This window comes from Lissotriton vulgaris, chromosome 4_1 (genome assembly GCF_964263255.1).
Source record: "Lissotriton vulgaris chromosome 4_1, aLisVul1.2, whole genome shotgun sequence".
Taxonomy (NCBI): Eukaryota; Metazoa; Chordata; class Amphibia; order Caudata; family Salamandridae; genus Lissotriton; species Lissotriton vulgaris.
In genome coordinates, this window is record NC_141691.1 from 20851002 (window position 1) to 20874004 (window position 23003).

The window sequence follows — 23003 nt, forward strand, 5'->3', positions numbered from 1 at the left end:
TGGACCTTATTACGACACACAGGGGAGCCACGTTGCACAGTTGGAGATCAGAGACTTAGGAAATAAAACCTAATAATTGTAAGGGCTCTAAGCGATACACATCGCCCGTTCTCGGTGTAAAAAATATCACCGCTATTGGTAGTATTTTCTACGGTGTTAGTGCTCGAAGGAGAATAGTAACATATATGTGAAAGCAAATTCTGTAACAGGCTCAGCATTTCACATTATCGCGTGAAAACAAAAGTTGCTCTTACATAGCAATAAGTCTCTTATAATTAAGGGACGGAGTGTATATAGTGCTAGTTAGTACTCTGCTATGTGATTGATGTCGAATATTTCATAAGAGGAGGCTTTAAAAGTTTTCGATAAACTGGTTTTCTAGGGAAGTGGGTGGAGTGTTCCGTGTAAATTGCAGAATAGAAACTAGTAAGAACCAATTGGAAGTGTTGTTTTAAAGTCACATGACTGCACATGCGTGTCTCAAAGCCTGTACGCGATATGTGGGTGTGCACACCCGGTCGCGCACTAACTGAAAGCTGCGAAAAAACATCTCATAATATGCTCTTGGAGCTTGTTTTGGTAGAAAGAGTTAGTTCTGAAAAGAACTTTTTTTTTTTTTTTTTTGGAAATTTTATGATGCTTTTGATTTCTTAAAGTTGCTACGACATTTTTCAGTATGTCATACTATCCAAATAAAGTGAAGAAATTTAATTATAGTGAGAAATTCTTTTGTACGCAGCACTCCACCCACTTCCATCACTTTCTTTTCTACTCTCAAGAGAGAACAACGTCGAACATCTTCCCGAAGACTTCGCTGCAATGGCTACCGTTCCGCATTCATCTTCCGAATCTGAAGGAAATGAGCGACCACCTTTGACACGCTATTACCATCAGAAGTAATCAGCACATCTTCCGGTGGACGACCTGTATCTCCATCGAGTGCTGAAATGGACTTGAAACCATGTCTGGCGAACGTGCACATAAAATGCAACAACTGTGGAAAACTTCTTGTATACGGAGAGCAAAGCTTTACTCTAATTAAACACAAAATTGAGAGTCATAAATGCTCCAAGAAAAGTTAAATTTCTTCACTTTATTTGGATAGTATGACATACTGAAAAATATCGTAGCAACTTTAAGAAATCAAAAGCATCAAAACACTTGTTTCCAAAAAACAAAAACAAAAAAAAAAGTTCTTTTCAGAACTAACTCTTTCTACCAAAACGTGCTCCAAGAGCATATTATGAGATGTTTTTTCGCCGCTTTCTTATAGTGAGCGACCGGGTGCGCGCACCCACCTATCGCGTACATGCGTCGAGACACGCATGTGCAGTCATGTGACTTTAAAACAACACTTCCAATTGATTCTTACTAGTTTCTATTCTGCAATTTACACGGAACACTCCACCCACTTCCCTAGAAAACCAGTTTATCGAAAAACTTTTAAAGCCTCCTCTTATGAAATATTCGACATCAATCACATAGCAGAGTACTAAATAGCACTATATACACTCCGTCCCTTAATTATAAGAGACTTATTGCTATGTAGAGCCCCTGCATAAATGATCCATCGTTTACAACTGGTGCAGAATCAGGCGGCCCGCCTGATCCATGGCCTTCCCAGATATCATCGGGTCATCCCTTTACTCAAAACTCTGCATTGGCTCCCCATAAGAGAGCGTGCCCTGTTTAAACTCGGCTGTCTTACCTATCAAGCCAGAGCGGGCACTGCTCCCGAGTTCATCAGCTCCCTTATCAAACCATACTGCCCAGGCAGAGAACTCCGCTCGGCCCATTTGGCCCTCCTTACCATCCCCCGCTTTAAAAAGCAGAGGGCGGGCGGAGCGAGATTCGCTGTCCTGGCTCCAACGTTTTGGAACTCCCTCCCGATTGCTCTGCGCACTTCACTCTCTTACCCCCAGTTCCGGAAAAACTTTAAAACTTTTTTGTTCACCCAAGCCTACCCCTAAATCTCTCTGCTGCTGCCATCCACTGATCACCACTAGCGCCATGAAACCGCTGGGTATGCGAGCGCTGTACAAATGTTTTCAAATTCAAATTCAAATTCAAATAAATTCAAATGTAAAAGCAACTTTTGTTTTCACGCGATAATGTGAAATGCTGAGCCTATTACATAATTTTATTTCACATATATGTTATAAGCATGAGCGAATTTTGCGAATCTCGCGTTCGCGAATTTTGCGTATTTGCGAACTCGCAATCCGCAAAATCCACGAATTCTCGCGAATTTGCGGATTTTTTTTTTTTGTGTTTGCGCGGGTTTCTGCCAGTTCGCGAGGGTTTTGTACAATGTCGCAAATTGCGAACTTACCTGTCGGGTCGCAAGTTTCGCGAACTTGTTGTTTCTACGTGTCCAGCCTGTTTGGGACACTCTTCTTCATCACTGCCACTCTCTGTCACCACTGCCACTCTCTGACTACTCATGCCACCCTCTGGCCCACCCATGCCACCCTCTGTTTCATCACAGCACCCTCTGGTTGTCCAGTCAGTGTACATTATTGTGGCAACGCAAGCACACCTTCCCTGCCTCAAGTGACCTGAATTAATTTGGGGCTGATTAATGTGTCACAGAATATTTTTTTAGCTGGCACCTGCTTCCTTAGTGCTTCCTGATTAGTGATCTTTTGCACTTGCTAAGTGCTTTCATTGTTGCAAAATTAGTTACAACACCTGCCCAGCCCCAACTGACAATAATGAATTAGGGGCTGATTAATGGATTTGAACTGCCAGCCTGGCTCCTGCTTGTCTCCCTTAGCTGTAATTCAGGACCTTTGTGGCATATGTGTAACTATTCTGAGGTTCAGAGCAGGGTCACATAATAGTTGCAACTGGCAACTGAACTCTGGAGGGGCCCCTCAGCAAGCACTACAGGAAATGGCTACAAATGATGAGCCTGAACTTTTGAACCTGGTAAGTAGTTTCAGTTTTGCTAAGATCGTATTTCTGCAATTTTGCACTTATTCGCGGGGCGCGAAGTTGTACTGGGAAGCCGCGAACTCACGCGAACAGTGCGAGCAGTGCGAGCAAAATCCGCTGCTCGCGGATTTGCGGATTTTGCGGGAGATTCGCGAATCTCCCGGATTGCGAATTTACCGAAAATCCGCAAAATCCGCGAGCGAAACGGATTTTCCGCCCATGCTTAATATGTTACTATTCTCCTTCGAGCACTAACACCGTAGAAAATACCACCAATAGCGGTGATATTTTTTACACCGAGAACGGGCGATTTCTATCGCTTAGAGCCCTTACAATTATAAAGTTTTATTTCCTAAGTCTCTGATCTCCAACTGTGCAACGTAGCTCCCCTGTGTGTCGTAATAAGGTCTATAAACAAAAACTACAGGGCCAGCATTATAAACATGCACAGAACCACAAAATGACAAGAGCCACCATGTTGATATATATCCTTAATATAATAAACCTCTGAGAATAAATACATATTTCCGTGGCACCCCATAACTCAAATGTGGCGTCCTCTGACTCTGCTCCATTACCAAACACCGTAACTCCCCGCCCCCTCACTTTTCACTAAACTCCGCACTCCACCCCACCCGAACGCCCTATTACAAACCCCCAACCTACCCTCCCTGCCCAAACCCACCATGAACCTCAAACCGACCCTAGAAAACTTATAAGACACAGGATTACTAAAACTCAGAGAATACGCAACAGGCACAAAATGTAAATAGTACATAAAGGCACATATTTTTTCCAAAATACTATTTAAAAACATGTTCTATTTTTTATAAATCTATCATGCATCTGACCCTCTAGAACTGCTTTCAAAACGTGAACTATAAACCTCTACTTTTCATTTTCAAACCATACACTTTCAATTACATTATTTTTTTTTCCACAATTCATGTAATGTTACACACCTTTTCTAAAATACACTAGTGCCTATCATTTATAAGGATTTATTTTCAGTCTTCATCAGTGACACTTTCTTCACATATAATAGAAATCACTATAACTTTTTAAACGACAATGGTAACGCGGTAAAAATAACCCTTCATTTGCTTTCCTTTAAGAATGCACACTATGTACCCCACGCATGCGTTTCTTGATCTTTGTATTTGGCAGCGAATACCGACCTTGAATCGGAAGACATGAACAAGACCGCCATTGTCACATTTAAAACTGAACGTTGCATCTGCTCACACACATATCTTTCACTAAGCTAACATTCACAGAAAACAGCATTGATGTAAAAAAAAAATGACCTTGCTTTAAAACTCCCTCAAATCACTCCCTTATTTTTTAACGCATCCTCCAGTTCAAAAAAAGCTACTTTTTTGATAACCAATAAGCAATATATAAGTGACTAGACTCCTAGAAAATGTATCAAGTCATTCTGCTCCTCTCCACTGCATAGCCGGCGACCTAATTCTGTGGAGTTGCTATACAACCAGCGGTGCTGCGCCGTTTCCTTTACCATCTTGGTAAATTCAAAATGGATGTCCCTCCTGCCTTCGCAAACGAGCCGGGCCACTTAGAACTATTTCGACAGAGAATGCTTCTGTACTACGGCACCTTACCACTCTCAACTTTGAATACTTCATATCGATTATCATTTCGATATTCGTATTTCACCTGTGTGCAGCCTGTATTTCATTGCCTGAGCTGTGATTTCACGTGGGCCCTGGATTTATGTCTCTGCAATTTGGTACCTCCTGAACCGAATTACAATCACCTCATGAATCCGTTACTTGATCATGAACAGCTTTGTTACAATGGAGGGTTTATGGCCTTTGCAGCGATACAAGGAGTTCTGGGTCATCGGAATATATTCGCAGCGGCGCAAGATTTCCTAACAGAGAGCTACATCGAAAACCCACCGAGCTGCCCTATGATGGTAAAAGACGCTCCAATAATGACAGATCATGAATGCTCCTTTCATCTTCTCAATTGGATGGCTGACATGTTTTCAGATGATAACAGTGATTTCATGTTAGAAGCACTTGCTGCATACTTTGCCTACACAATGGACGGTTAACTCTTTCCTAACAGCGAGCTACATCGAAAACCCACCGAGCTGCCCTCTGATGGTAAAAGAGGCTCCGATTATAACAGATCATCAGTACTGCTTTACTCTTTTCCATTGGATAGCTGACATACTTTCAAATGATAAAACTGATTTCCTGTTACAAGCAGAAGCTACCTATTTTGCCTAAACAATGCTTCAATAACTCCTATACAAGCCATTGACGTCCTCATTTCCTTTTGGTTCCCTATATTCTTCACGTTCTTTTCCATATTTTCTTTTGAAGAACAGACCTATTGGCTTTACTAACAGTGGACATTATGATTTCGTGTTGTGTGACAGCTGATTCATAAAGTAATGATGTATAACCACTTGCATTTTCATATATCGTTCCTTAACTGAAAGGCCAGAGACCTTCTTCCATTTATTAAAATATAATATACTTCCTTATAAGAGTGTACAATGTTTTTTTCCAACTATATTCATTTTTCTTCAACTATAGCGTTTGTATTCCATGTACTACTGACAATACCAATTACTGTGTTTTTTTGCAATTTCTGTACTCATATTACATAATGATTTGCCTTTAAAACAGTACATTACTAAATAAACATTTCAAATATTCACGGTTTCTCTTTTAATCCATAATCTCAACTGAAATGATTTCATATTGAAAAACTATTCATGGGTTCCACATAAACTTAACTGTAGACACTGAGGACCTTATTTATAAGGACCTTCCGCCGCCAGTGCCTCATTTTTTAAAATGGGAAAAAGTGACGCACCGGTGGCGCAAGGCCTTCATAAATAAAGTCCTGGATGTTTTCTTTTCTCGACCTCACTTACTGATACTAGAACCTGCAAGCCAATTACGGCCCGTGAATTCTTTCTTAGTAGGTCGCGCACCGTAAAGACAGTTATACCACTGTTAACATTTTTTTTTTACTGTTACTAAGCACCGACACAGTTCCGCTTCACTCAGAGTTAATCACTGCTCCCACGCTTCTACAGGCCAGACGCTATGTCGTATTTCTCTCCTTATCACCCTTTCATCTCCACAATTACAAACCGTTGTCCGCCTGCCACCAGAGAACAGACTCAGATGCAGAGGCACCAAAGAGTGAACCCATCACCAACTGCCATCTCCGGCTGTTTCCATGGTTACACCTCATTCAGCACCTTGCTGAAGGCACAGGTCAAAAGTTCATGTCTCAACGTTCTACAACAAACTAAGAACACTATTTTCCCTCCAGAAACACCTGCCAATACACAGCTCTGTTACATATCTTGTTTTTACACCCAATAGTACTTTTCGTTTAACATAAACATTAACATGTTCAATCTCCACTTGTTACAATCAACCAATCATTTTTATTTTTTAAACCACACCCAGCCTCTTCCTTTTTCTTTATTTAGAATTTCAACTTCTAACTACCATTCCACTTCCAGAGCCGATCGGAGGACGACTACAAATCCCTTGAAAATGAAGGTCTGGCTAATAGGACACAGTTATATTCACTGGAGTGAAAAATATGCAGTAAGCAGACGAATTTGCAACCTCAGCTTACTAAATGTACACATAACATGGATTTCCAAAAAAAGATTGAAATGTCACCAATTGATTCCATTGGTGAAAACTTTTATGCATCTCCCAGAACCAGACCTTATAATTGTGCACTGTGGTGGGAACAATCTAGGCACAATCACTGGGGTAGGTCTGGAAATGCTTCTAAAAGACACCTTTCGACAATTGATGACACTTTTTCCTCGATCTGCCTTGGTATATTCTAATATATGCCAAAGACAGAAATGGAATTGGTCCAATCAACATTGTGCACAATTTGAGAAAGCAAGGAGACATGTAAATAAATCTGTTTCTGCGTTCCTCATAGATTATAGCATGGGTTCTATTTACCACAACAACTTGCGATACCACATGCAAGACGTCTATAGGAGAGACGGTGTTCATTTCAGGAATGAGGGAAACAGAATCTTCCTCTGCAACATCAGGCTCTGCATCGGTACTTACTTATAAATGCAGAAAACACTCAATTAACACAATGGCTCTTTTCAGAGCCACCTTATATCTAAGCACTCAAACTTCTGATTTATCTCCATTTTCACACTCTTGTAAATAGGTGTGTGCGACCTGGTGCGCGCACCCCGTATTTTTTTTCGGGGAAAAAATTATATCTTTTCGCGTTTAAGGGCATTACTGCACTCCCGAGAAAAGCTACGCAGCAAAACAATCTCTAACTTCTCCCCTTTCCATGTTTCAACGCTTTGAAATGAACAATATATTTACTCGCAGTGACAAAATGGCGGACAAAACTTCCTGATTTCCTTCGAATCGAACGTTAACAGACGTCACGCAGCCCAAAAAAATTCCCCTCATGCGCAGCCGCTTGGGTGCGCGCACGTGTGCGCGCCTATAGATATATAATTGACTTTAACTTTAATTTTCTCAACAACTACTGAACGGATTTACACCATTCCAAAAAAAGCGTAATCTGCGAACAAGACTCTACAGTTTTGGCAAATTTCTTATAAATCCATTCAGCCGTTCGACCTGTAGCCGAGTCTAAAGGTCCTATGGAAAATAACATGGAGAAAACACGTTTTGGGACCCCCCTTATATCTCAGCCCCCACTTGACCAATCCCCCCCAAACTTTTCGGGAAGGAGCGCAGCAGACCGAGCCATCTTCTTTGAGAAATTCGCAAAGACTCATCCACCAGGGCCAAAGTTATTCCAAATAGAATGTTGAGGATTTCCTATGGAAACTAGGTCCTAACTATAACTACCTACTGGCGACCGCCAGTAAGTAATATATATATGTATATCCAAACCACAAAGTTTTACCCTCAATGAAAGAGCCACATAAGGTAGGTGATTTTCAACTTTTAATCACGCAGGCTGCAGCAAGATGGACAAGAAACATTTCAATTGCCAGATGCGTTTTGGGTCCGTCATGACTCTTAATCATTGGCGTAGTCCGTAAATGAAGACAAGATTGTGAAGCTTTTATGTTTCAAACATACCACCCCATTGGGCGTAGTCACTCGCATGGCCTTGTGGTGCTTGTAGTTGCGAATAATCTCGCTCCAGTGAGCCTGTCCAATAATATGGCGGTCTCAATTCAAGTGTTACCACAGTGAGATGATGCGTAGTCTTATATATATATATATATATATATGAATTCCAACCGGAAAGTTTGTGCAACGCCTTCACACAAAACCCAGTGCGCAGACACAGGTGAATGAATCCACAGCCAGACTTACTTAGGATATTCTTCTTCCTTTATTGCATTAAAGTGCAGAGGTGCAACACACTGCCAAACAGACGCGTTTCGGGCGCGAACGCCCTTGCTCACTGTCAGCGGGTAAGCGGTTTACAATCCATTTAAATAATACATTACTTAATTGTTTCATCGCGCCAAAACCTCCTCATGAGGTCAAGTGACATAGACAGAGGACTACAATGTAAACTCAGTGCTGATGCACCTTGCAATTAGTTCAGCCATTTTGGAATGGTAGCCCAATATATATAACCAAAACATGTCGTTGCTGTTAAGCGCTTAATGTGATAACAATTCATAAGAATCAAAAGATGCTATTGAGGACAAGGGTATAATTAAAAGGAAATTTCTGATCTAAAGTGCAAATGCATAAATACTGTAACTGTGCAAATATTACATGTGGAAATACGCAAGGTTCTTTTTCCTGTGCAAATACGCAACATATTATCTGTACAAATACGATTGCAAACAATTATTGTAATTTCATTTATGTACACAATTTTAAAATCAATTCCTTGCAATATACTGCTAATACCCTTGTTGATAATTATCACGATTTTTAGAAAAAATAGAGATTCCATTGGTTATCACATTTTAGCAATGCTCGACATATTAAGACTTCTATTATTGCAATCCTTTCACTTGACCCGTGGGATTAAGATTGGAGATCAATACTACGGCTTAATAAATATTGGACATCTTAAGAATAATGTATTACCATACCGCTTTAAAAAGTTCAAAGAAAAATTATTTGAGGTGAGGGAGTGCTGAGATGTCCTACTTGAATAGACAGGAAGACATCGATGGGTATGGGAAACAAAAAATAATTAACTAACTAACTAATTAACTAACTAAACCGTTTCAGTTACATTAAAATAAGTTAACACATAAAGTTCCAATTGTACCCACATGTGAAAACAGGATGGTGCATACAAAATAGCGTTCAGCAAAGGTTATCTAAGGCTTAGTTGCCCTAACTATATATCGCACAGCCGCAATCCACTGCTGATGATGTCACATATTACATCATTCATGACATGGTCAGTGACATCACTGATGACATCAATAATGACAACTCAAATGACATCACTGATGACATCACTGATGACAACACCCAGTGACTGTATGTTCCTGTAGAGTTAAAATATGTCTTACATATTGAAGAATGAGTCGATGTATAATTGTCTGGATGAAGGATTTAGTAGGTGCATGACTGACTGTATGAGTGAGTGATTAGATGTGTCTCACTGAGTGCATGGGTTAGTGACTAAACTGTCTTAATTTGTGCATCAGTATGTCTGTTGTTCTGTAAGCTGCTGCATGTGTTGATCAGTAGCTATATGAGTAACTATATGGGTTATTGATTGGTTGCCCAAGTATTTGTATGGGAGACTGAGTGTGTGTGTGGGTGGCTGGGAGGTGTGTGACTCTGTGCATAGATGTGTGAGTAGTTGATTTACTATATGTATAGGTTCAAAAGTTCATGTGGAAACAGCTGTATGGGCGGTTGACTGTGTGCATGAGTGTATTGGTGAGTGAATGGATATCTCAGTGCTACATGTCAAAGTAAGTACATATGTAAAACACAGTACATGTGAGAGTAGACATATATAAATAACTGTGCAGAAGAGCCAGTGAATGTGTGAGTGGCTGCATGGATCATTGAAAACTTGTATCAGTGATTGTATAAGAGAGTAAAAATATGTTAGAATATGTTTGAATTAGTAAGGTGTGTATAACTGTATAGTTGAGGAAATGGAGGTGTGATTGATTCTTTGCATGACTGACTAGGTGTGTGAGTAACTCCATGGATGAGTGACAATCTGTGAGTGTCTGTTTACACTGAGTGTATCTAAGGGTATATTAGAGTCTGAAGAGTTACATCGTATTATCACATGAATGATATCATCAGTGATGTCATCAGTAATGTCAAATGAGATGTCATCAGTGATGTCATCAGTGATGTCATTTGAGATGTCATCAGTGATGTCATTTGAGTTGTCATTAGTGATGTCATCAGTGATGTCACTGACCATGTCATGAATGATGTAATATGTGACATCATCAGCAGTGGATTGCGGGTGCGCGATATATAGTTAGGGCAACTAACTATATATGGAATTTCAATGGTTTTGTGTGAGTAAAATTTGGTTTTGAAAATGCTAATTCCTAACTATATATGTCTATAACCTATGGTTTTTTCATTGAATTTCAATGGTTTTTTAAAAGCTAATATCTGTAGCTGTAAAATGTCTTTTTCTTTATATCCCAAATTATATTTTATATGTTTATGATTATTTTAAAAAAAAATATTTTTGGGGTTCGCTCCTTTTTCGCGTACCGGGAAGCTTTCCGTTAGCTCAATTTGATGCCGCGACCCGGTCCGCTAACCGGTAAACGTTCCGTTCACGCAACTACCGCATCAGAAATCAACATCGTGACGCATTGCGGAAACGCGACATATCACGTTGTCGCGTAATACGTCTTATGACGCGCCGCGTTAGCGCTCCCGGAAGTGCTCCGGAACGCGAACCGGAAGCGTTTCGAAGCGCGGCGCGCTCCGCGTAACGTGAGCGGAACAGGTCATGTGACTTGTTCATTAAAGTTTACATTGGTTCATTTCACTTTTGGTTTCCTAATGATACTTTATAATTGAGAAAATGGAGGTGTGATTGATTTTTTGCATAACTGACTAGGTGTGTGAGTAACTCCATGGATGAGTGACAGTCTGTGACTGTCTGTTTACACTGATTGTATCTAAGGTTATATTAGAGTCTGAAGAGGTTCATGGTATTATCACATGAATGATATCATCAGTGATGTGATCAGTCATGTCAAATGAGATGTTATCAGTGATTTTATCAGTGATGTCATTTGAGATGTCATCAGTGATGTCATTTGAGATGTCATCAGTGATGTCATTTGAGATGTCATCAGTGATGTCATCAGTGATGTCACTAACCATGTCATGAATGATGTAATATGTGACATCATCAGCAGTGGATTGCGGGTGCGGGATATATAGTTAGTGCAACTAACTATATATGAAATTTCAATGGTTTTGTGTGAGTAAAATAAGGTTTTGAAAAGGCTAATCCCTAACTATATATGGTCTATAACCAATGGTTTTTTCAGTGAATTTTCAAGGGTTTGTAAATGCAAATTCCTAACTATATATGGCCTAAAACCGATGGTTTTTTCTGTGAATATATATATATATATATATTCACTGAAAAAACCATAGGTTTTAGGCCATATATAGTTAGGGATTAGCATTTACAAAACCTTATTTTACTCGCACGAAACCATTGAAATTCGCATATATAGTTAGATGCGCTAACTATATATCGCGCACCCGCAATCCACTGCTGATGATGTCACATATTACATCATTCATGACATGGTCAGTGACATCACTATTGACATCACTGTCTGTTTCTGTAATCTCACTGGTTTTTGTATCCTATAATGCTGCTCCGAAAAACGGCGTGGGGCGCTCCGGGGGGGGGGGGGTTAGGCGGCGTGAACGGGCCTCCCCAGGTGGCGGCTCGTTTGCTGTAGTGGGGCGCCCCTTTACCGTTTCAGTTGCCATTCCGCCCGCTTTTGGTACACTGTGCCAAAATCCGCCATTCAGCTGAGTTGCGCCTACTCTTGCGGTTCAGCAATAGGCGGCTGCCACAGGACTCTCAAAATGGCGGCAGGCTCTTTCCTTTTTGGGCCTGGTCCACTAAAATGGCCCTGGGACACCTTGGAACTCGGACGCTTGTCTGCTAGGTCTTGGACCCCATTCTCGAAAGCGTCCCCTCAGCAGTGAAGATTCTACAAAAGTCTTGGGGGCCCTCGACTCCTGCAGGCTTCCGGTGGGGAGCGGCTGCCATGATTGCTCGCGGAATGACCACGACTGAGCCACGAGATGGTGGTGCTTTCATGCTGACGCCAGCTTCAGTCTGAAACATCCAGAAACAAGGTGGGGCTTTCATCGTTTGGGAAAAAAAAATGTTCTAAACCAATGAAAAGTGTTATTTTTAGGTCATATGACCAAGCCTTCCATCATTAGGAAACCAAAAGTAAAATGAACCAATGAAAAGTTTTATAAACAAGTCACATGACCTGTTATGCGGCATAGGGCTATAAAAAGCATAGAAAATCCGTTGGCACGTGAGGCGGCGTCAGTAGCGGACCGATGTGCGAATAGGCCGAAGGCAGCACAACGCGCCGAGATCCGGATGGCACCGAGGTGGTGTCCAGCAAGTTGCTGCACTGCTATGGCTATCCTACAATGCTGCGCCGAAAGTCGGCGTGGGGCGCCCGGTTGGCCTGTGAGGTCGCGTCAGTCATTGGGGGCTGTTTGAGGATCTGACTGCATTGGAAAGCAATGTGATGCTGTGCGTCGCCCCCAAGATGGAGGCTCCTCGGCTGCAGTGGGGCGCCCCTTGGTGTTTCACTCGCTATCCAGTTGAGTTGCATCCGCACTTGCGGCTACAGTAGGCCGAAGGCAGCACAACGCGCCGAGATCTGGATGGCACCGAGGTGGTGTTTAGCAAGTTGCTGCTCTGGTGTGGCCATCCTACAATGCTGCGCCGAAAGTCGGAGTGGGGTGCCCCGTTGGCCTGTGAATATATATATATTACCTACTGGCGGTCGCCAGTAGGTAGTTATAGTTAGGATTTTTTTCAATGTTAAATCTGAAAATTCTATTTGGAATAACTTTGGCGCCGGTTGACGAATCTGCCTGAAAATTTCCTCAAAATGGCCTCGCGGCGTTCCGGTCCTTCCCTGAAAGTTTGGGGGGGATTCGTCAAGCGGGGGCCGAGATAAAAGGGGGGTCCCAAAACACGTTTTCCCCATGTTAATTTCCATAGGGCGGTCGATTTCACTTTTAGCCCGAACGGCTGAATGGATTTCCACCAAACTTGGCAAAATTGTAGGGACTGGTAGCCCGATGTGCCTTTGCTATGTCTCAAGATATGTGCTCCAGTGGATTTTGAGTAATTAAGGTTCCAAAAAATATATATATCTATAGCCGCGCTCCGGTACGCGCACCGGTACGCGCACCGGGCGCTTACCGCGACTTGCGCGCAGAAAGCTGATAGGCTCTGGGGTGTCTGTAAACATTCTAAACAGTCCGGAGCGGGCGCCATCTTGTGTCTCGGTAGGATCGAGACACGAGAGGTGGCCAAAACAAAGAGGGAAATGACCATAAGGGGGCAGAGTAGACCCCCCTTGACCCCCTAGGTTTGATGTGGGGGCCATAAAAGGGCCCCGCGGAGCAAAAAAAAAATTAAAAAAAATTTGATTTTCGCGGGGTGAGCGCCCGGTACGCGCACCGGTACGCTCACCGGTAAGCGTACCGGGGAGCGTACCATGGGGAAAAAGAATGACAGTTTTAAAAGTAGCTGTTTAAAAAAAAATGTTTTGTTTTATACATACACATACATATATATATAAATGCATATGCATATATATATATGCATATATGTGTATATGTGTGCGTGTAGAGAGAGGTAGAGAGGTAGAGGTGTAGAGGTAGAGAGGTAGAGAGGTAGCGGTAGAGAGGTAGAGATTAGTAGAGAGAGAAGAAGAGAGAGGTAGAGAGGTAGAGAGTAGAGAGTGAGTAATAGAGAGTAGAGAGTGAGTAGTAGAGAGTAGTAGAGAGCAGTAGAGAGAGTAGCAGAGAGTGAGTAGTAGAGAGTAGTAGAGTGAATAGTAGAGTGAGTAGTAGAGAGTAGTAGAGAGTGAGTAGTAGAGAGTGAGTAGTAGACAGTAGTAGAGAGTAAGTAGTAGAGTGAGTAGTAGAGAGCAGTAGAAAGTGAGTAGTAGAGAGTAGTTGAGAGTGAGTAGTAGAGAGTGAGTAGTAGAGAGTAGTAGAGAATGAGTAGCAGAGAGAATAGTAGTGAGTAGTAGAGAGTGAGTAGTAGAGTGAGTAGTAGAGACTTGTAGAGAGAGAGTAGTAGAGAGTGAGTAGTAGACAGTAGTAGAGAGTGAGAAGTAGAGAGTGAGTAGTAGAGAGTAGTAGTGAGTAGTAAAGAGTGAGTAGTAGAGAGAGAGTAGTAGAGAGTGAGTAGTAGAGAGTAGTAGATAGTGAGTAGTAGGGAGTAGTGAGTAGCGAGTAGTAGGGAGTGAGTAGTAGAGAGAGAGTAGTAGAGAGTAGTAGAGTAGTAGAGAATGAGTAGTAGACAGTGAGTATTTGAGAGTAGTGGAGTAGGAGAGAGTAAGTAGTAGAGAGTAGTGGAGAATATTCCAAAGTTTGGCACAGCACCACTTTCACAATGAGTCCAATCAAATCATATCACTTAGAGTCCTTATTGAAGCGCTGAATCTTGGTGTATATTCAAATGCTTTTATTTTCCTTAAGTTTATGTACCACAGCCAGCCGAAAGGTTTCGTTCTGTACAACAGAACTTCTTCAGGACGTTCTTATTTCCTTCAAGTTATGTCGGTATCCAGTTGTCATATAACTAGATTTTTCTTCCAAATGTTAGACGAGACATAAGTATATTCTTATTCAAAGTGACTAGGTATCAATTTTACCCACACAATTCGGGCAGACTTGAGTAATTTATAGCATCCTCAAAGTCAGTCTTTCAAAAATTCCAAAGTATAGGACATGATAATCCAAATCCAAATGTTTCTCAAGAAAAGTAATTTACAATCGTTCGGAATATCGGTGTTTGGGCAGATATGATCCAGGGACCCCCAGTATGCAAGGGGAATTAGTCCCCCCTCTACAAACGCGCCAGTGGCGTGCATTGCAGAGAGGTGTAACAAGCGTGTGGCCTCATTACACTTCTCTGCAATGCAGCTCCCTCGCGCATACTGGAGGCTCCTGGTGGACCAGTTGACCCCAGGGACCCCCAGTATGCAAGGGGAATTAGTTCCCCCACTGCAAACGCGGCAGTGGGCTGCTTTGCAGAGAGGTGTAACAAGGGGCATAGTCTCATTACACCTCTGCAATGCAGCCCCTGGCGTATACTGGAGGTTCCAGGTGGGCTAATTGGCCCCCAGGGGCCCCCAGTATGCAAGGGGAATTAGTTCCCCCTCTTCAAACATGCACGGGGGCTGCGTTGCAGAGAGGTGTAAAAAGGGTTGTGGCTTCATTACACCTCTCTGCAATGCAGTCCCCTGGCGCATACTGGAGATTCCTGGTGGGCTTTCAGGTCTTATATAGTTAGGAATTAGCATTAAAAAAACCTTTGAAATTCACTGAAAAAACCATAGGTTTCACACCAGTTATAGTTAGGAATTAGCATTTAAAAAACATTTGAAATTCACTGAAAAAACCATAGGTTTCACACCAGTTATAGTTAGGAATTAGCATTTAAAAAACCTATTAAATTCACTGACAAAACCATAGATTTCACACCATTTATAGTTAGCTGGAAATTTTACTGACATAAAACCATTGAAATTCCCACGTTATAGTTAGTTGGACTCACTATAACTTGCGCGCCTGTAATGCACTGCTGATGACGTCACATATTACATCACTCATGACATGGTCAGTGACATCACTCATGACATCACTGATGACACCATCCTTGTGACAGAGTGACAGACCTAATTTCAGTGTAATGTAACGCTTGAAACACATATTCAAAAATAGAAACAAACATTTTCAAAAAAATGGAGATACCCAAACCAGTAACAACAACCAATTCAGTAATTCCACCATCTATATACACATCCACTCATTCACCAACAGTTCTATATAGTCACGCATATATATACTCACTCATCATATGTAGTGATACACCTATACATCCTGTTACACATCAGCAGTCATCCAAAAGTTACTCACACACATACTCACACATGCAAATAAACTATTGAACATCCATTTATTTGCATATACATTTATACACACACTACCACCTTACTTCTAAGGAAACTTACCTATACTTACTCTCTTAAACAATCACTTATAGAAACACATACTTATTTAAACAGGAACTCCTACAATCTCTCACTATATATACTATACTCACTTATATACATCAATACTCACATATACTAGATTAAAACATATGTCGTTACTAATGAAGACACTAGTGAGACAGTCATTCACTCACTAACACACACATATACACACTCATCCACCCATACAGTCCTGCACATATGCTGTCTTCAAAACACATACAAACAGTGAGTCAGTCACCAACCCCTGCAGCCACTTATACACAAAGAGAAACACTGATACAAACATTTAAATATTTAAACAATACTCGCTAATATATGTATTCACTAAGATACACGTAATAAGCCAGTTACCCAACCAATTTTTTTTTTAAAAAACATCCATTTACACACTTATTTAAACATTTATTCTTCCATCGACCTTTACAAATACATATATAAAACAAATTTATTTTTCAGAAAGACACACATTCACTGGATGGTGTCATCAGTGATGTCATGAGTGATGTCACTGACCATGTCATGAGTGATGTAATATGTGACGTCATCAGCAGTGCATTACAGGCGCGCAAGTTATAGTGAGTCCAACTAACTATAACGTGGGAATTTCAATGGTTTTATGTCAGTAAAATTTCCAGCTAACTATAAATGGTGTGAAATCTATGGTTTTGTCAGTGAATTTAATAGGTTTTTTAAATGCTAATTCCTAACTATAACTGGTGTGAAACCTATGGTTTTTTCAGTGAATATATATATATATATATATATTCACTGAAAAAACCATAGGTTTTAGGCCATATATAGTTAGGGATTAGCATTTACAAAACCTTATTTTACTCGCACGAAACCATTGAAATTCGCATATATAGTTAGATGCGCTAACTATATATCGCGCACCCGCAATCCACTGCTGATGATGTCACATATTACATCATTCATGACATGGTCAGTGACATCACTATTGACATCACTGTCTGTTTCTGTAATCTCACTGGTTTTTGTATCCTATAATGCTGCTCCGAAAAACGGCGTGGGGCACCCCGGGGGGGGGGAGGGGGTTTGGCGGCGTGAACGGGCCTCCCCAGGTGGCGGCTCGTTTGCTGTAGTGGGGCGCCCCTTTACCGTTTCAGTTGCCATTCCGCCAGCTTTTGGTACACTGTGCCAAAATCCGCCATTCAGCTGAGTTGCGCCTACTCTTGCGGTTCAGCAATAGGCGGCTGCCACAGGACTCTCAAAATGGCGGCAGGCTCTTTCCTTTTTGGGCCTGGTCCACTAAAATGGCCCTGGGACACCTTGGAACTCGGACGCTTGTCTGCTAGGTCTTGGACCCCATTCTCGAAAGCGTCCCCTCAGCCGTGAAGATTCTACAAAAGTCTTGGGGGCCCTCGACTCCTGCAGGCTTCCGGTGGGGAGTGGCTGCCATGATTGCTCGCGGAATGACCACGACTGAGCCACGAGATGGTGGTGCTTTCATGCTGACGCCAGCTTCAGTCTGAAACATCCAGAAACAAGGTGGGGCTTTCATCGTTTGGGAAAAAAAAATGTTCTAAACCAATGAAAAGTGTTATTTTTAGGTCATATGACCAAGCCTTCCATCATTAGGAAACCAAAAGTAAAATGAACCAATGAAAAGTTTTATAAACAAGTCACATGACCTGTTATGCGGCATAGGGCTATAAAAAGCATAGAAAATCCGTTGGCACGTGAGGCGGCGTCAGTAGCGGACCGATGTGCGAATAGGCCGAAGGCAGCACAACGCGCCGAGATCCGGATGGCACCGAGGTGGTGTCCAGCAAGTTGCTGCACTGCTATGGCTATCCTACAATGCTGCGCCGAAAGTCGGCGTGGGGCGCCCGGTTGGCCTGTGAGGTCGCGTCAGTCATTGGGGGCTGTTTGAGGATCTGACTGCATTGGAAAGCAATGTGATGCTGTGCGTCGCCCCCAAGATGGAGGCTCCTCGGCTGCAGTGGGGCGCCCCTTGGTGTTTCACTCGCTATCCAGTTGAGTTGCATCCGCACTTGCGGCTACAGTAGGCCGAAGGCAGCACAACGCGCCGAGATCTGGATGGCACCGAGGTGGTGTTTAGCAAGTTGCTGCTCTGGTGTGGCCATCCTCCAATGCTGCGCCGAAAGTCGGAGTGGGGTGCCCCGTTGGCCTGTGAATATATATATATTACCTACTGGCGGTCGCCAGTAGGTAGTTATAGTTAGGATTTTTTTCAATGTTAAATCTGAAAATTCTATTTGGAATAACTTTAGCGCCGGTTGACGAATCTGCCTGAAAATATCCTCAAAATGGCCTCGCGGCATTCCGGTCCTTCCCTGAAAGTTTGGGGGGGATTCGTCAAGCGGGGGCCGAGATAAAAGGGGGGTCCCAAAACACGTTTTCCCCATGTTAATTTCCATAGGGCGGTCGATTTCACTTTTAGCCCGAACGGCTGAATGGATTTCCACCAAACTTGGCAAAATTGTAGGGACTGGTAGCCCGATGTGCCTTTGCTATGTCTCAAGATATGTGCTCCAGTGGATTTTGAGTAATTAAGGTTCAAAAAAATATATATATCTATAGCCGCGCTCCGGTACGCGCACCGGTACGCGCACCGGGCGCTTACCGCGACTTGCGCGCAGAAAGCTGATTGGCTCTGGGGTGTCTGTAAACATTCTAAACAGTCCGGAGCGGCCGCCATCTTGTGTCTCGGTAGGATCGAGACACGAGAGGTGGCCAAAACAAAGAGGGAAATGACCATAAGGGGGCAGAGTAGACCCCCCTTGACCCCCTAGGTTTGATGTGGGGGCCATAAAAGGGCCCCGCGGAGCAAAAAAAAAATAAAAAAAAATTTGATTTTCGCGGGGTGAGCGCCCGGTACGCGCACCGGTACGCGCACCGGTAAGCGTACCGGGGAGCGTACCATGGGGAAAAAGAATGACAGTTTTAAAAGTAGCTGTTTAAAAAAAAAATGTTTTGTTTTATACATACACATACATATATATATAAATGCATATGCATATATATATATGCATATATGTGTATATGTGTGCGTGTAGAGAGAGGTAGAGAGGTAGAGGTGTAGAGGTAGAGAGGTAGAGAGGTAGCGGTAGAGAGGTAGAGATTAGTAGAGAGAGAAGAAGAGAGAGGTAGAGAGGTAGAGAGTAGAGAGTGAGTAATAGAGAGTAGAGAGTGAGTAGTAGAGAGTAGTAGAGAGCAGTAGAGAGAGTAGCAGAGAGTGAGTAGTAGAGAGTAGTAGAGTGAATAGTAGAGTGAGTAGTAGAGAGTAGTAGAGAGTGAGTAGTAGAGAGTGAGTAGTAGACAGTAGTAGAGAGTAAGTAGTAGAGTGAGTAGTAGAGAGCAGTAGAAAGTGAGTAGTAGAGAGTAGTTGAGAGTGAGTAGTAGAGAGTGAGTAGTAGAGAGTAGTAGAGAATGAGTAGCAGAGAGAATAGTAGTGAGTAGTAGAGAGTGAGTAGTAGAGTGAGTAGTAGAGACTTGTAGAGAGAGAGTAGTAGAGAGTGAGTAGTAGACAGTAGTAGAGAGTGATAAGTAGAGAGTGAGTAGTAGAGAGTAGTAGTGAGTAGTAAAGAGTGAGTAGTAGAGAGAGAGTAGTAGAGAGTGAGTAGTAGAGAGTAGTAGATAGTGAGTAGTAGGGAGTAGTGAGTAGCGAGTAGTAGGGAGTGAGTAGTAGAGAGAGAGTAGTAGAGAGTAGTAGAGTAGTAGAGAATGAGTAGTAGACAGTGAGGATTTGAGAGTAGTGGAGTAGGAGAGAGTAAGTAGTAGAGAGTAGTGGAGAATATTCCAAAGTTTGGCACAGCACCACTTTCACAATGAGTCCAATCAAATCATATCACTTAGAGTCCTTATTGAAGCGCTGAATCTTGGTGTATATTCAAATGCTTTTATTTTCCTTAAGTTTATGTACCACAGCCAGCCGAAAGGTTTCGTTCTGTACAACAGAACTTCTTCAGGGCGTTCTTATTTCCTTCAAGTTATGTCGGTATCCAGTTGTCATATAACTAGATTTTTCTTCCAAATGTTAGACGAGACATAAGTATATTCTTATTCAAAGTGACTAGGTATCAATTTTACCCACACAATTCGGGCAGACTTGAGTAATTTATAGCATCCTCAAAGTCAGTCTTTCAAAAATTCCAAAGTATAGGACATGATAATCCAAATCCAAATGTTTCTCAAGAAAAGTAATTTACAATCGTTCGGAATATTGGTGTTTGGGCAGATATGATCCAGGGACCCCCAGTATGCAAGGGGAATTAGTCCCCCCTCTACAAACGCGCCAGTGGCGTGCATTGCAGAGAGGTGTAACAAGGGTGTGGCCTCATTACACTTCTCTGCAATGCAGCTCCCTCGCGCATACTGGAGGCTCCTGGTGGACCAGTTGACCCCAGGGACCCCCAGTATGCAAGGGGAATTAGTTCCCCCTCTGCAAACGCGGCAGTGGGCTGCTTTGCAGAGAGGTGTAACAAGGGGCATAGTCTCATTACACCTCTGCAATGCAGCCCCTGGCGCATACTGGAGGTTCCAGGTGGGCTAATTGGCCCCCAGGGGCCCCCAGTATGCAAGGGGAATTAGTTCCCCCTCTTCAAACATGCACGGGGGCTGCATTGCAGAGAGGTGTAAAAAGGGTTGTGGCTTCATTACACCTCTCTGCAATGCAGTCCCCTGGCGCATACTGGAGATTCCTGGTGGGCTTTCAGGTCTTATATAGTTAGGAATTAGCATTAAAAAAACCTTTGAAATTCACTGAAAAAACCATAGGTTTCACACCAGTTATAGTTAGGAATTAGCATTTAAAAAACCTTTGAAATTCACTGAAAAAACCATAGGTTTCACACCAGTTATAGTTAGGAATTAGCATTTAAAAAACCTATTAAATTCACTGACAAAACCATAGATTTCACACCATTTATAGTTAGCTGGAAATTTTACTGACATAAAACCATTGAAATTCCCACGTTATAGTTAGTTGGACTCACTATAACTTGCGCGCCTGTAATGCACTGCTGATGACGTCACATATTACATCACTCATGACATGGTCAGTGACATCACTCATGACATCACTGATGACACCATCCTTGTGACAGAGTGACAGACCTAATTTCAGTGTAATGTAACGCTTGAAACACATATTCAAAAATAGAAACAAACATTTTCAAAAAAATGGAGATACCCAAACCAGTAACAACAACCAATTCAGTAATTCCACCATCTATATACACATCCACTCATTCACCAACAGTTCTATATAGTCACGCATATATATACTCACTCATCATATGTAGTGATACACCTATACATCCTGTTACACATCAGCAGTCATCCAAAAGTTACTCACACACATACTCACACATGCAAATAAACTATTGAACATCCATTTATTTGCATATACATTTATACACATACTACCACCTTACTTCTAAGGAAACTTACCCATACTTACTCTCTTAAACAATCACTTATAGAAACACATACTTATTTAAACAGGAACTCCTACAATCTCTCACTATATATACTATACTCACTTATATACATCAATACTCACATATACTAGATTAAAACATATGTCGTTACTAATGAAGACACTAGTGAGACAGTCATTCACTCACTAACACACACATATACACACTCATCCACCCATACAGTCCTGCACATATGCTGTCTTCAAAACACATACAAACAGTGAGTCAGTCACCAACCCCTGCAGCCACTTATACACAAAGAGAAACACTGATACAAACATTTAAATATTTAAACAATACTCGCTAATATATGTATTCACTAAGATACACGTAATAAGCCAGTTACCCAACCAATTTTTTTTAAAAAAAACATCCATTTACACACTTATTTAAACATTTATTCTTCCATCGACCTTTACAAATACATATATAAAACAAATGTATTTTTCAGAAAGACACACATTCACTGGATGGTGTCATCAGTGATGTCATGAGTGATGTCACTGACCATGTCATGAGTGATGTAATATGTGACGTCATCAGCAGTGCATTACAGGCGCGCAAGTTATAGTGAGTCCAACTAACTATAACGTGGGAATTTCAATGGTTTTATGTCAGTAAAATTTCCAGCTAACTATAAATGGTGTGAAATCTATGGTTTTGTCAGTGAATTTAATAGGTTTTTTAAATGCTAATTCCTAACTATAACTGGTGTGAAACCTATGGTTTTTTCAGTGAATATATATATATATATATAGATATTCACTGAAAAAACCATAGGTTTTAGGCCATATATAGTTAGGGATTAGCATTTACAAAACCTTATTTTACTCGCACGAAACCATTGAAATTCGCATATATAGTTAGATGCGCTAACTATATATCGCGCACCCGCAATCCACTGCTGATGATGTCACATATTACATCATTCATGACATGGTCAGTGACATCACTATTGACATCACTGTCTGTTTCTGTAATCTCACTGGTTTTTGTATCCTATAATGCTGCTCCGAAAAACGGCGTGGGGCACCCCGGGGGGGGGAGGGGGTTTGGCGGCGTGAACGGGCCTCCCCAGGTGGCGGCTCGTTTGCTGTAGTGGGGCGCCCCTTTACCGTTTCAGTTGCCATTCCGCCAGCTTTTGGTACACTGTGCCAAAATCCGCCATTCAGCTGAGTTGCGCCTACTCTTGCGGTTCAGCAATAGGCGGCTGCCACAGGACTCTCAAAATGGCGGCAGGCTCTTTCCTTTTTGGGCCTGGTCCACTAAAATGGCCCTGGGACACCTTGGAACTCGGACGCTTGTCTGCTAGGTCTTGG